Here is a 16,325-nt window from a genome sequence, read left to right on the forward strand (position 1 = left end):
AAAATAAGCCTAACAAATATTTTTATTATACAGTATTGTATTTATATTATATTCGAATTGACCTTTCTATAATTTGCAAATATTCACGGATCACATTATATTTCGTTTGTTTAATTCTATACTTCTTGTAATTATGTAAAAATTATTTTTATATCCTTAAATTTATTTTCCGTTTATGTTTTGTCAAGTTTAAGGTGTTTAATTATTATTGCTAATGCGACCGAACCTACGAATGGCAGCTTCCTGCCATAACATAGAATTTCTACGAAAAAGCCATCATTGCAGGCGTCATATTTCCGGTGGGAAAGATGCCATTCAGGAACCATTTTCAACATATGAAATACAAAGAAAATACTTTACACACTTTTTTAAACTTCGAATGAATATTTCTTTTTTAAATAAGCAAAAGCTATACATGTTTCTGAGCGTGATTTCGAAAGAAGCCTTGTAATGAAGGGGATTAAACTATTGGAAACTATCAGATGATGTTTTGATTCAAAATGAAAATAATTATTTTAAATGACATAATTAAAAACGATACAGCGCATTATCGCCATCAACTACTTTCTGAATAGACTCGAAGAACACACGATTTTTAATCTTCACGAATGTCAAACCACGTAATGATACAAACTTGTTTTCCTAAGTAAATGAGTTCAACTGCAAAGGTGATATTCCTCACTTGTTTCCATACCAACGTTTCTCTCCTCATCACTTTTTCCTCCTGAATTTGATTTCCCCTCCCATTTTCGCAATCTCACGCCTTTCTTACTTACTGATTAAGTCCTGCAAGTTCAGAGACAAGACACGAACTATATTCGTTTATCATCATCCAATAAAACATTGGAAATTTCCTTGAACGTGATTTCTTAAAAGCCACAGTGTGTTCTACTTCATTGGACATTCTTGTAGGTCATACCCTACATAACGCGTATTGGCCGTGAATCGTTTCCGAACTACAGTATATCAGAATCGCGAATCAGAGATAACAAAAGTATTTTAGCAACCAATCCACCAGCAATGCAGCTAAATCTAAAATAAGCGTTTTAATAACTGTTATAAAGTTTAATTGTGCAAAGTTGTCATGAGTTGTTCGAAAAAAACACAGATTACATATGAGTAATTGCATTTATTAACTCAAGTTACAAACAAGTCGTTAACAGAACACGGCAAATATTCACAGTTTTTATGCTTCGTTAACAGAACATAGCAAACAATCTTACTTTACTAAAAGCAAAAAAAAAAAAAAAAAAACATGTGTTAAATAACTTGTTAACAAACTAAAAGTAGTTGACTGCACAGATGGAGGGGAGAGGGTCAGTATCTAGTCCATGAGCCAGCTCTGTCCACGACCTCATTCATTCGTGCAGGCATACTACTTGCGACAACATTTTGGCAAAGTATGCCTTCACGCAGTTTCTCCCAACGACCTTGGACGACTTGCCAAAGGTCGTTGGGAGTCGCCGCCTGAATAGGGTCGTGACAGAGCTCCGCCCAAATGTTTTCAATGGGATGCAGATCTGCCCCCTCCCCGACCATCCGATATCCAGGACCTGCTCATGGTACTGGATGGTCCATTGTGCTGTTTTTCGCGCAGTATGGACCGGGGAGCAGTCATGGACGAACCAAAACAGCCCTTCTCCGTAAACAGCCGTCACTGACGGCAACATTACATCTTGTAATATTGGTCTGCATTCAGGTTTCCGTCAACCATGACCAACTCCCCTCGCCCTGCAGCCGAGATCCATCCCCAGACACCTGCAAACAGAAAAGTCCATATTTAGGGTGTCATGTATAACACATGAAAATTCCGGTTTAAAAGAACAAATTAATGGCCTGCAAGGTTAATGACACAAATACACAAATTATAAATACTCACCTAACGAAAAGCGACCGCTTCGTTGGGTGCGCCACACGTATTCTTCATTGTATCGTGTAGAAGGTGGGTGACGCACCCAAACGGTCCCGCTATTTTCGGAGCAAAATAGTTTCTCATCCGAAAAGATGACAAGCGACCACTGCCCGGCAGTCCAATTGATGTGCCTTTCGGCGATCACGTTTGTTTTGTTCCATTAGAGTTTGCTTCTTTGCCGCTCTTCTGTCCAACAACTTGAATTGTGGCAACCCATTAATGAAATAAATAAATATATAACATCCTGCTTTCTACATTTCTGTACATGCAAGAACACGTTACTAAAGTTGTCTTTCTGGCAGTTCGTTATATCGATAGAAATGTATTCAAAGGATGTGTGAGTATTATCCTACAAATGTTACATACCGTCTCTTAACGGTATCCGTTGAGACGTCAAGATTGAGCTCTTGTTTTAAGGCTCTGGCCGTCGCGAACGGATTCGCCTGACTGGTGGATGCCAGGAGAGCATCATCTTCGGCTGAAGTTCGCCGTGGTCTCCCGGTCGACTTTCCAGGAGACAGAATTCATGCCCCGATGCCTTTTGATAATCCTGGACACCGTTCTTTTTGAGATTTTTAGAATGTTTTACTAATGTCTTCAATACTTCTCCCCTCTGACTTGTGTCGGATGACAAGTAACCGTAGGTCGTTACTGATGGCTTTTGGCATTTCGAACTGATTATTCCAGCACGGTAGCAAAGGCTTTATATACTTGTCGCACAGGCTCTGAATGCGACGCTAACGCCATATGGCAGATAGTTGCGGAACTACAAATATTTGTATACAATGCAGAATAGGTATTCTGCATTGTATACAAATATTCAGTTTTGTTAATGCAGAATACCATGTCCGCATGCAGAATACCTATTCTGCATGCAGACATGGTATTCTTCATTAACAAAACTGAACTCACAAATTATTGTATCATGATAACTAGTAGTGTGGTTATGACTAACAAAATAGTCTCCCTTTAACCTAACCATCCCTTTAGAAACTACCACAATATCTACAAAAGATTTTCCGATAGAGGAACAAAAAGTCGATATCTCACTTTGTGTATTCACTACCTCATAATTTCACTTAGCCAAAACCTGCATTAACATTTCTCCTCCATCATCTAACTCTACCGCTCCCCAAAGAGGTGACTTTGAGTCCATACCTATAACAACCTTACTACTCTCAGCGCAACCAAAATTCTTTCTAACTCCTTAATCGATATTTCTATACATTCACTCGGAGGGAAATATAAGCTAACCACAAAATGACTCATCCTCGCAAAGAACTTGTGCCACTGAGCATGTTTTGGAAGATAAATTAGATAGAGCCAATACTGTAAAGTATTCATTCAAAACCACAATGGTGGCCCAAGGTGTTACCTGTACATCCTGAACTACCCTTATCCTTTTACTAAAACCAACCACTTTTCCTTTAACCGAGTATGGTTCCTGCACTAACAGTAAATCTATTGCTTGTTCATACGCATATAATATAATTTCAGCTGTTACCAAAGCTTTACGTTACATATTTAACTGAACTAATCTAAACTTATCAATTTTAAAAGAACTATCCATAGTCAATATTTTGTTTATAACGTGAAATTGCTAAGCTATACGCATAATAATCTTTCGTCTTTGCCAAGTGATTATGAGGTTTACCTACTCTCTTACATGGTATACAAAATTTTACAATACCCTCTTCTTCACAATCTTTCCCTCAATGACCATCCTTCCCACACCAAAAACAGCTATCATGCTCTTGTCGACAAAACTTTGCGACATGTCCAAACAATTGACACTTATAACATTGCAGAACCTCAACATAATCTTTAACCAAACAACTACGATATTCAGTATAAATCCTCATATTCGATAACATAATATGACCCAACATTGGTGAGACTTCTACAACCCAATTTACCAAATATTCTCGTTCTTACCTACTTTATACAACCGAAAATCATCACAAAATTGCTCATAACTAATCCCACCTAATGATACATTAAATCGACATTCAAAGAGTACAGTATATTGATTTCAGTAATTCATCCTCCGACATATCACTCGGTACATCCACAAATAATAATCTTGGCAGCTTCTTCCGAGGAACATGCATATTTAACTTCTTTTCTTTTAAAACAGAATGTTGCAAAACTCTTTTCCTATCAACTTCAGAAGCCAAAGTTACCACTAGGCCCTTGTCTCTTATCCTACAAATACCCTGTATCCGAATCCTATCACTATGTGAATTAATTGCTGATAAGAACTTTTGCTTTACCACATCTGTTTCCTCATTCTATTCCCCTCTAACTAAAATTACTCTAGAACTATCATTCTCTACCGAACCCAGTTTTCTAATAACTCTCTTTGTCTTTTCTGCATACGTCTCCTGCATATATCCTATTCTTATATTAGTGTTAACTGTTTCTTCCATAACACCTATTTTACCCTTTAAATTTTCATTATCCAGTACTAAATTATATACAACATACTTAATCTCACCAAATAAATCATTTAATGTTTTAGCCACAATCTTTGTTATCCTAGCATGTTTAATTGTACAAACTTTACCTCATTAGCAATCTTATGCACCTTCTCTAATATTTCTACCGAATCACTGCAATTCTACCCCCAATATCTTCTACATGGAGGAATCTAACCCACGACTTGACTGCCTTCTTCCAATACTTGTGGAGCCAGGCTGTCCTCCCCCACCGGTACTTGTACACGTTTTGCTTTTGTCATACAAGCCATAGTGTAGAAAAATTTCCCCAAGCCCCCCCAGACCCAGCTACTCTCCTAATTTCCTCCACCATAACATACGCCTGGTCACTGCCCCAAGGCCTATGAGAGGGCCATTGGGGTCTATTGGGGCCATTGGGGTCTATTGGGGCCATTGGGGTCTATTGGGGCCTATGAGAGGGGAAAGGGCCCTGCGCCCTGCTGAAGGGACCTGAACAAGGCGCCACCTCGCACTTTAACAGAGCGCGGGATTATTCGCCCCCTAATCAGGGCGGCCAGCGAAAGATGGCTAGTCCCCACCAGGCCCCTAACTATGGGGTACCCCAGGTGTACCAACCCCAGTTTGTTTCCTGTACCCTCAGGTATTGCCTTCAGTCCTCTCCCCCGAAGTCGTGATCCAAGCACATGATACAGCTTCAGAGACAGGCCAACACCTAAATTCCCCGCCGCACCATTGGCTGGCAAGATTCTAGGACAAATGTAGCAAATTTTCGTCCACCAAATTGTATATCCCCCTGTGCGAGCATAAAAGTCAAAAGGACCATGCCCGTACGGGCGACCCTTCGCAAGGTATAGCCCTCCAAAGATGTGCCTACGTCATATCCGGTCACGTTATTCCGCACCTGAAAGGGACGGCATCACGTGGGCAAAATTTGTTTCGGTTTTTCCCCATCTGTGTTGAAAAAAATACGCGCACTCCCCTTCCTTAGCTTCCAGTGCGCGTCTCCCCCTCCTGTCCACGCCGCTGCCTCCCCCTCGCACGCGGCCAGCAGCCCGAGTCTCCCGCATGCAGCCTTCCGGAATCGCTATCTGTTGCCTGTAAATACAAATATCTATTATTATTACACTTCTTACCTCAGCCGGGGCTTCAGCCCCGGTCCCGACCGGCGCCAATCCACTTCTCTCCACACCGGCCCGCTAGGTCGCTCTGCCAGAAAGACTCCGGAACTCATACTTGAGCCATGCTAGGCCAAGGAGCGCACTGCGCATGAGGGGTCCTCCAGGCGGCCCCCTTGGCCGTGAAGTGGGAGTGGGCCCGTCGCGCGGCCAATGGCCGGTCGGCGCGGGTCACGTGACCGCCCCTGAGGTTTTATAAGCCTGTAGGCTGCCTTAGTCTTTGTATCCAGTGGTGTGTTAGACAAAACAATGGTATTTTCGTGTCACGTGCCAGCATCTCCCGTTTTGGATCCCGCCGACATATTTCAACACATGAATGTTACACATTTAGTCGCTACCTCCCCACCGAAGAGGCCGCCCAGAAATTTTGCCGTCTTGTGGGGTTCGTGCCACATCCGGACCTAACCGGTACTGTGCCGCCGTGTCCTAAGTGTGGAGGTAAGCATTGCTTGATTCCTGCATGTACAGGAACAGCGAATATTCGCGGCGCAGCATTTCGCTACTTTTCTAAGCGATTTCAATGTGTTTGTCTTTATTTTCAGGCAATATGTGCAAGGTACCGGCTCAACCTGAAAGGTTCGGATTCTACTACCGCTGCGAAAAACTGAACGAACAGAAAACAGTTAGACGACGGACAGGCGGCACCGTCTGGAGGGCCTGTGCACCAGTAGCCTGTCTTTACCCAGAATACATTTTTCGAAAGAGCGAAGCTTTCAGTTACAGAAGTATGATATTGCAGTCGATCGCAAAAAACTGTCACAAAAGCGGCGGTTTCCCAGTCTGGTTAACATTCTCTCCGCTAGCCACTGTATACCAACGTAGCAGTCGACGTAATCACTGGAAACTTTTACTTTGTAGTTAGTTGCTATTTATTTACAGTAATCTATAGTTAAGGCATGCGAATAAGAACAGTTCGATTTTGCTTAAAATAATGGTACAGTTGCTGGAGCCGTGCTAACCGGAAGGTAGTCTTTCCTGTATCACGCTATGTTCAGCGTTTCTGTAATTTGATCGTGCCGCTTACGATGACTTGTGTACAAGATGTGCTTTGTATTTTACAGGTGCTGAGGCTGATTTATTCGTGGGTCAAGCAGGAGCCGGTCACCATCGCCGCGGACGAATGCGAGGTGGCCTTCGCGACAGCGGTATATTGGTACAACTTCTGCCGTGAAGTTGCAGAGGTTATCGTCTCCCAAAAGCAAGACATCAAGCTTGGTGATGAAGGGTAGCACGTCGAGGTGACGATCGCCCCACGTTCCTGACTGCCGAAAAGTCTATGTCTATATTCATGTGCTTTTGTTTTCAGATCGATGAGACCTTCACCAGGAGGCGAAAATACAACCGCGGCCGTGTAGGTGTAGGCACCCAAATTACTATATTTGGTGCCTACTGTCGGGAAACGAGAGCTGATGTACTGGCATGTAAGTAGTAGCGAAACATTATTTTCTTTTATTTTTTTTTGTTATCGAGGAAGGTTCCCTGTCCGGCAGACATTGGCGCATTTTAGAGGAATTGTGTTATATTTTCTCGTATTATTTCAGGCGGAGAACAAAAGCAGATGCGTTCTGTGGAGCCACATATTCAGATACATCGCTCCAAAATCGATCATAGTTTCCGACAGCACAGCCCAGTATCGCGGTTGTACGGCTTTGGGCTTCTCCCGACATAAGATCATCAATCACAGCCGGCGGGGACCCGGGAGGTGAGAAGGGTTAAAGTGTGCTATGTGTTAATTGAAAGGTATGGACGGGCATTATGGAGACGCGACATTTATCTATTTTCTGTGCAGATTCGTCGACACGGATGATCCCGAGGCCCACACTCAGAACAACGAGTGTAGAAATCGCTGGCTGAAGAAGTTCATAAAGTCGCTCCGCACGGACAGGAGCCTGCAAAGTTACACCTGCACCTACGTGTACGGGACGCGGTTCCTGTCCCAGTCGCCAACATCATCGGCGAAATTCCGGCAGTTCGTCGGGGACATCGTGGCCGTCTATCCGGGCCCCGGTTGCCAGTGTCTGCAACTCCAGACGATCGGCGTGCCCGTGGATGAACATCTGCCACCAGACGAGCCCTATTTCGATGTTCACGTGCACGAGGGCGACAAAGAGGAACGGCAGGGGGATGACGGTCGCCCAGTGAGTAGTGCAGCTTGTGTATAGTGCGTGTGACCAAAAGATACTTGTTTGCGGATGTGAAACCTGGATTATGTAATTTTTCAGACAACATCGCGAGCCACCACCACCTTCGTCATCGACCCCCAGCACCTAGCCGAGGCAGAGACCAGCGGCCTCACCCCGTCCTCACCTACACAACATCAGGAACAGGCTAGGCGTCGCCAGGTAGCGAGAGGACGTCGCGGGAGACGCAAGAGGAGACGCTGTTAAAGGTGAGTGCAAGATCTGTTTTCTTTCCATCCTCAGAATGTGTTAGAGATAGCGGAGAGCGTGCTCGATTTAGATGGGAGCAGGATCTGTTTTCTTTCCATCGTCAGTTAGAATGTGAGGTTATATTTACCCTAGGTAGCCGAGATGGCGGCGCTTCCTGTAACCTTGGATAAGATTGCTCGGTGACGGTCGACGTAGAGGGCGCTGTTTAGATATTTGTGACGAATTAATTATGCAAATTATCGGACAGTAACGTGCTTGCGGGTGAGTTTGGTGACGCGAAAGCGGAAAGATTTAGGAATTCGAAAAGAGAAAAAAAAGTGAGATGTTTGCGATTAATCGATTTTTTAATATTTCTAATAATGGAAAATTTAGAAATTAATAGCGAAGAAGGATTTCGGTCGAAGTGCATGAGTAGGCAGTTTTGTCGACTTTTGGAATAGGAATATGCAAATTTAGGTTTAAGTGCCGGAATTGGTGGTAGCGACTTCGAATTTGCCGTAAGTTTAGGCATTCGGCAGTCGAGGACGTTCGTAGAATGATCCAATTTAGAGCGGTTTCGGAACTACACATTTATAAATTTGTCAATTCCGGAAGCATGGTTCACACGGACGAGTAAAAAGGTTACAACCACACAGACAAACTGGAAGAACTAGACATCGAACACAGAACGGTCAACCACTCGGAAAATTTCGTCAATCCAGAAACCGGGGTACACACCCAAAAGATCGAAAGACTGGGGTTATTTGAAGAACAAGAAGAATTTGCCAAGACACTACACGGAGGATCTGTCCGACTCGTACTTGTATTCATTCATGTACAAAAAGGTCTTGAATTGGCCGTAGAAAAAACCCGGCGAAAAGTTTTACGCATTCGTTAAACATCTGCGCAACATATACCCCGGTTCCGGAAAAACAGCAACAACAAAAAGGGGAAAAACGGTGAAAAAAAAGTCAATGCAACGGATAAAATCGACAAAATAAAGCGAGTTACAGTAGTTCCAAAAGAAAGTGCACAAGTAAAAAGCAGTCTACGTCCGGAAAAACCAAACGTCGTCGTCGTCGCAAAAGAGAATCCGGCGAACAATAGAGAGTAATCTGTTGTTTTCTAATCGAATTACAAAAATAACGCTCTTTTTTTTTTTCCTTTTTCGCGCCGCCGCCGTCTTTCGTTTGAACGCATGCGCGTGTGCAAACAAAAGATGGCGACCGGAAGCGCCAACCGAATCGGCGACCGCCGCCATCTTTGCTACCTAGGGTAAATCTAACCGAATGGGATAGAAATGGCGAAATAGAAGCGCGCTTGGTATAGAGCGGCGGCGGAGAAAGCATTGCGGAATTAGCGGTAATAATCGGGCTTTTCTTTGGTATATGCCGATGGAAGTGTCGTTAGAATACGGCTTGCTGCCTGTTAGACACGCGATAGGCTAAGCAAAGAGAGCGAGCGAGACACGACTCCCCATGGCGCTCCCCGGAAGTGGCGGTCGAAAGATGACTTTCCTCGTGTTTAGGGTGGTTTCGGGAGTGTCTAGTAAGTTCTAAAAAACGGCAAAAAATGCCATAGTTTCGAGATTTAGTTCCGAAAATTTTCACTTTTGAATTTTACCCCATTTTTGGAGGGTCTCAAATTTTCCATATAGTCATTTTCGGGGACCTATATCTCGCGAAGCGTTGCCCGTACGGGCATGGTTCCATTGACTTTTTTGTTCCTATCGATATGCTCTACAGCTCGCTTCCTGTCTCAATAAGCTACATTTGTTCTTGATTTGAACCCATTGGCTTCCCCAGGAGAACACGCCAAAAAAGCAAGCTTGCTAAAAGGCAAAAGTCCGCCTGGGTACTGAGCCCCTCCGCCACGACAAGGCTGGTACGTACGAGTTGTGGCAAAGCCACCATTTGGAGAGGAGCATAACTAGACATCAAGAATTCTGCGTTACTGAACACGGCCCTGGTCTCAACTTTCGTCTGACTCCGTTTGAGATTCAGGAAGGACAGACAGGCACTAGTGGGAATTTATAGTTTTGCAATTCAAAGTTTTGAACATTAACATGAGATACACAGCATAGATGTGTGTCGTTTCCTTTAAAAAAAATAAAAAAAACCAGCAAGAGTTGCTCAACTTTCCTGGCAACATTTAAAATTTTGGTAGCGCCATGTTTTATCATATTTTATTAAAAAAAACTTTTTATATTTTTAACTATTATGAAATGGCAAGAACCTTAGAGGGTATGAGTTTTATAAAAAATTGGGTTAGTGTGTACCTAGGTTGTCCAAGATGGCGGCGGCGGAGCCGCCATCTTGGACAACCTAGTACACATGGTACCTGGTACTAGTACGATTAGTACCTGGTATTAATCGGGAATTACAAAAAATAGTAATTTAAAAAATTACTTACTTTGTTATCGTTCGCTGGATTTTCTTTTGCGACGAACTGTCGTTCTGTTCTCGGCTTCTCTTATTTTTCTTTCCTTTCGTTTCCCCCTTTTTCTTTCGGGCTTCTGGGGCGGCAGGCAAGGTCGCTGGTTTTTTCCACGCGGGGATCTTACCCGATCCTGGATATGTGTAAAAGTTAAATGTTTTGCAAACAATTGGAAGCGTTCTCTGGGCTTCGTTCTATGCCATTTAGACGACTTTTTGTACGTGAACGTACTACGTACACAGGAATTCGACAATTCTTCGATATAATGTTCGGGCGGATATTTTCTCCCGTCTTTTAACGTACCCCGCAACCTTTCTATCTTCCGAGTACGTACACCGCTATTAGGGTTCACGAAATTTTCGGAACGATTTGCCGTCTGGCGAACTATTTCTACATCTTCTACTTCGTGCGATAACGGCACACTAATTTACACGAACAGGAACAATCGGTACACATCACATCATCTTCGACGTGCCGCAAACCAAGTTTTACAGCTAGTTTCACATCCGACAGAATTCTCTTATCCAGTCCTAAATCGTTACGTTCGTTTACAAATAGCCTGAAGAACATTATCGCGAATCGCTATTACTCCAAAATTCTTCAGAAAAAAACAGGCTAACATTCGAAACGTTCCATCAAAATTTAAAAAAGGCACAAACATCCAGTAAACGCTACGACAGGGAGACGAATTAAAAATTTACATATGTCTACCTTCGCGAGCACTAACGACGTATTAATTGATTTGCATAATTCGTCACAAATATTTAAACGGCGTCCTCTACATTATTCGTCACGGAGCGATCTCTTCCGAGGCTACAGGAAGCGCCGCCATCTTGGACAACCTAGGTACACATTAACAAAAAATGGTTTGTTAATTAATTAAGTTATGGCAACGCAACACTGAGGCGATCTGCCTAGAGGAATGCCTTCGGGAGGTCTTTTTAAGAATAACTGATCCCTATTTATGTGGATAAAACCCGGAAAACTTTACGTGGCCAGCCCGTCCTCGCGAGGAGCGAACTCCCAGTGTTCAGGGAACAGAACCGCTTGGCCACTAGTCGGCTTTTTTAGCTTTTATATATGTATAACAGCTTCTTTCCTAATTTTGCTCGATATATTTCGCTAAAGGCGCTACGTTCAGTTTCAGCCAATGTGTTACTGCAGCTAGACGTTTATCACCATCTGGCCGCCCCATTGTGGGATCAATTCTACAGCTGTCAAAGTCCCAATCGCTAGATTGGAACTTTGACAGAGCTGTAGAGCATATCGATAGGAACAAAAAAGTCAATGGAACCATGCCCGTACGAGCGACCCTTCGCGAGATATAGGCCACCCAAAAATGACTATGTGGAAAATTTGAGACCCTCAAAAATGGGGTAAAATTCAAAAGTGAAAATTTTCGGAACTAAATCTCGAAACTATGGCATTTTTTGCCGTTTTTTAGAACCTACTAGACACTCCCAAAACCTCCCTAAACACGAGGATCGGCACCTTTCGACCGCCACTTCCGTTGTGGATCTGGTCGAACCTATAATGAGTTTACTAAAAATGTTCTTTATCTTCTTGAAACTGTGTCGTGTTCTATTTCTATTGTTTATCCAACACAATGTAGTGCAACTTAACAATCACTTAGCTTTCTTTCACTTTTATTCTAATAGTTGATATGCGCTTACATCTAGCGTTTCGGCTAAATACGCCCCTCTTCAGTCAACTAAAATTATTAAGAATAAAAAATTATTTTAACATACAATACTTTAAAATTCTTAAAGGGTGTAGACAAATTAGTTAACTCACCAGCATATCTGGATATTACTAGTTCAGCAATCTGAACAAGGTTTCACATATATATTATACGCATTCGACTTACATAGTTATTCTGGCATGTCTGTTTTTGCAAAATATATCATTACAGTATTTGTATTATTAACTATTATATTATATTGTTTCACATATTCACTATTAACATGCCTTCTTTAATCCGTTCTTTATCTTACACGATAAAATTACGATAAGGAAGAGTACACGGTTAACATGATATACCTTTCCAACTAAAATTTCAATTTTATATTGTTAGTTATAAAAAATTCAGTTAATATAAATATTCTCGCGTGATGACATACCTGCTATAAACTTGTATTCCTTTTTTATTCACGATAATCCAAAAAAGGCACAGGAACAAAACTTGTATTTCACTAATAAATAATCATTTTTGGGTTAAATTCTACTTGGCTAATATTGGTTATAGTTATACAATCTTCTAACCGTTAAAGTTATTTCTTCATTTCTGATCCGGTTTTTCCTCTTTCTACCTTACATCACCATAGTGCTCATTAGCATATTCTATAGTCTTAAGTTAATTAATGCTGAATTGAATATTTCATATTTTATTTTTCATGACTATTGTTGAAAAAATTTTTATTATACAGTACTGTATATTAATTTTTTATAATATTTTAAACCAATTTTCGTTTATTTTTACATTTAGATTTTTATTTATACTATTTCGGCTTTTAAAAATTTTAACACTCCTTAAACTTTCTGTTATATATTTTTGGCTCTATGTAAAATTTTTATATTATTTATCAATGTAATATTGATCATATATTATATTATATGATCAATATTACAATTATTTGTTGTACAATGATCATGAAAGAAAGCCAAGTGATCGTTAAGTTGCACTACATTGTGTTGGATAAACAATAAATATGTTCTGTTTGTGTCCACGGGGGAGAAAGAGTTTAAAAAAAATAACATTTCGACGGTCCTGATTACACATTATTCTTCTGTCATAATTAAATGCAACAGCAAAAACAATTGGGCTACAATTTGAAAAACTTGTTGTTTGTTAAGCTATAGCAATGCTACACTTGGGCGATCTGCCTGGGGATGCCTTCTGGGAGGTCTTTTTAAGGGAAACTGGCCCCTATTTAGGCGTGGAGAAAATCCGGAAAACTCCACGTGGTTATTCCGTCCGAGCGAGGCGCGAACCCACCACCGAACTCCCAGTGTTCAGGGTACGAAGCAACGGCGGCGTATTCGTAGGTGGCATTGTACGAAGACCAATGGGCCAATGGTGGGACTTGAAAAATTGTAGATCTCGTAGAACTCGTATAATTCGGTAAAACGTCATCGCGGAATCGTGTTGCGACAGGATTGGTCGAATCTAGACCAATAGCGGATATTGTACAAACCATTGAGTTTAAACGAGCAACGGATCTACTAAAAACCATTTATTATTTAACGTCCTTAAAAATTATATTTATGTTAATGATGTCTTCAAAGTTCAGCGAATTTTTCGCAAAAAAAATAATTTATTAGGAAGCACGCGAGCGCCATTCGATGACAAGCTCCACGACGAAAACAAGCTTAAGCAATGGCGTAGTCGAACGGTGCACACTCGGTAAGTAATCCTACAATTTTTTGTTTATAGCATAGTTTATATGGATTATTCCCAAAAAATTATACGTATTTTGAAAATGTTGAGTGGAATTAGTCTAGAATCGATTAATTTTATGGAAGAAACCTTTCAAACAGCCGTAGTCCATAAACTGCACACTTGCCGGGATGTGATTGGCTCATGTATTTAAGGACTCGAAGAAAATGGATTCATAAAAACCAGAACGTATCAACCGTGTTATAGGGGGGTCGACTGTAATTTAATTTAAAATATATGTTCTCCATTTCAAATTAGTAGTGTCTTGCCCCTGTACATCATACTTTTCCGTTAGCATCTATTAACTGCTTTTGAGCAGGGGGTTTTGAATTGAAATAACTTAACTTCCGGTTTGCATCGAAAGTTCATATATAGTTTATTGGGGCCTCCTGTCCCTAAAGTTTCCATATCTGGTCTCACATTTCATCTAACTCCGTTCTCGAGATTAAGACAGTGCGAATTAATAGGTGTAATATTTTCAAATTGTGACGGATAGGAAAGCTCATAATGTCAATCGGAAAAATCCAGCTCTGACTCTGACATGAGAAAATTTGGAAATAAATGTAGCATTCCTTCGAAAGCAAAATTTTTGCGTTGTAAGTAATGTTGACCTTAGGTAATAAATGAATGAACTTCACGTTTTCTCACTGTCTTTGTGTTCTGTAGGAACATTTGGGAGGGAGATTGTTCTCCCTCCCCAACTTTACCACCAAGAGGACGAAGTGGCCATTTATCGTACAAGTGAATATTTTCCGAAATCTCCGATGGTAAGAACTCTTTCGTTTCATTAATGGGACGTTCACAGATTCCGTTAGAACAATGAATGTGAAAGCCTGAAGATGGCCTATCCAAATAGGCTGAAAACGTTTGGAATAAAGAAAAACTCGGCAAATATAATCAGGTTTATTTAATAGTATATAACGGGTGGCCAACCTGCGGCTCGCGAGCCACATGCGGCTCTTTGAAGGATTATTTGTGGCTTTCGATAAATGTACCCGAGTTCCCTTTTCATTTTTGTGTTATTATATTTTAAAAAATTATTATCGTTCCGTATGTGTTTCAAAATGTCTTTTAAATCACTAACCGAATTATTTCAATATTCGGAACAACGTACTTATGTGAATCATTTTATTTCACTTTAAAATTCGTGAAATCCAAACACCGATCAGTATTAACTAACCAGCATCTGAAAGAATTACTCAGAAGTGCTGTCAACAATTATTCACCAAATTTTAAAGAATTATCAAAAGAAGTAAAATAAATGTATTTAATTTTTAATATTTAAATTCAATACACATATTTTGTACTTTTATTTATATGTTTTCAATAAATATAATTTCTGTAAAAAAATTTTNCAGAAGAAGATAGATAGAATTATATTTCACTGCTTAGAAATGAAAAATAATGCCTCGGCCGAAACAACTTGAAAGGTTAGAAATGTACGAAGCCTTCGGGAGAAGGACGGTAGTTCACTTCGCGGAGTCAGGCTAGAGAGCGTATAAAAAGTTATAAGTGAAGGTTTCTCCCAATAGCGAATGGTGATATCTATCACGTCTTTCTTAATTACGCATAATTAACAGAGATCGAGATTAAAACAGTTCTCTTTATTTCGCCTATTTAACAATGCATTTTGGATTGGTAATTTTCCAATCACTTCGGGCTGACGACTTCAGATCTAAAGTTGTCTGTAACATAAAAGACAAAAGGTTAGTTCGTCTTAAAATATATTTGTGTTATCCACAATGATGGATATAGTGCACAGTTCGTGCACATCCTAATGGTGTATCAGTCTCTTGCACTTACTGGCATGTTTTCTTTGTCTATTTTTCATGGGCAAATGCAACGCTTCTTCCATTTCTCACAATTATTAACTCCTTATTACCTCTTAGAAGAATTTTAACTTCAATATTGCGGTTGGTAACGTGACAAACGTCAAAATGTGGTTTTTAATTGCAAATATTTTCACAAATTGAAAGCAAAGTTTTCACAAACAAACTATAACTGCGAGCAATTATTTATACATGGTCACAATGCTAGGCTGCAATTTGTAATCGTATTTTTAATTTTTACTGTCGTCCGTCCGTCCGTCCTTCATTAATCTCGAGAATGATGTTACATAAATGAAAGTCTAGACTAGATTTGGAAAGCTCGTGGGCAGGAGGCCTTGATTAACTATATATGAACTTCCAATGTGACCGGAATTCAAGTTATTTCAATTTCAAAATTTTTCCCTGAAAAGTGTTAGAAAGATGATCGGCACGACTCTATTGTTAAAGGAAAAGTATGATATACAGGATAAGCCACTACTAATTTGAAGTGGAGAGCATGTATTTTAAACAAAAGAAATTAAAAATATGATTAAAAATTGCAGCCCGGCATGGCATTGTGACGCTGTCACAATAAATACAGTAATTGAAATTCAATCCCATTAAGTGTTTTTATATTAAAAGGCAAGTAATAAGTATATCAAGTAATTAATGTGCTTATTAAATATTACTTTTATATTGTATCATACAGAGTATTTACTTTCTAAATTTA

The sequence above is a fragment of the Centruroides sculpturatus genome, unplaced genomic scaffold (assembly GCF_000671375.1).
Source record: "Centruroides sculpturatus isolate CEXI.00-Female unplaced genomic scaffold, Cexi_2.0 scaffold1722, whole genome shotgun sequence".
In the NCBI taxonomy this organism is placed as follows: Eukaryota; Metazoa; Arthropoda; class Arachnida; order Scorpiones; family Buthidae; genus Centruroides; species Centruroides sculpturatus.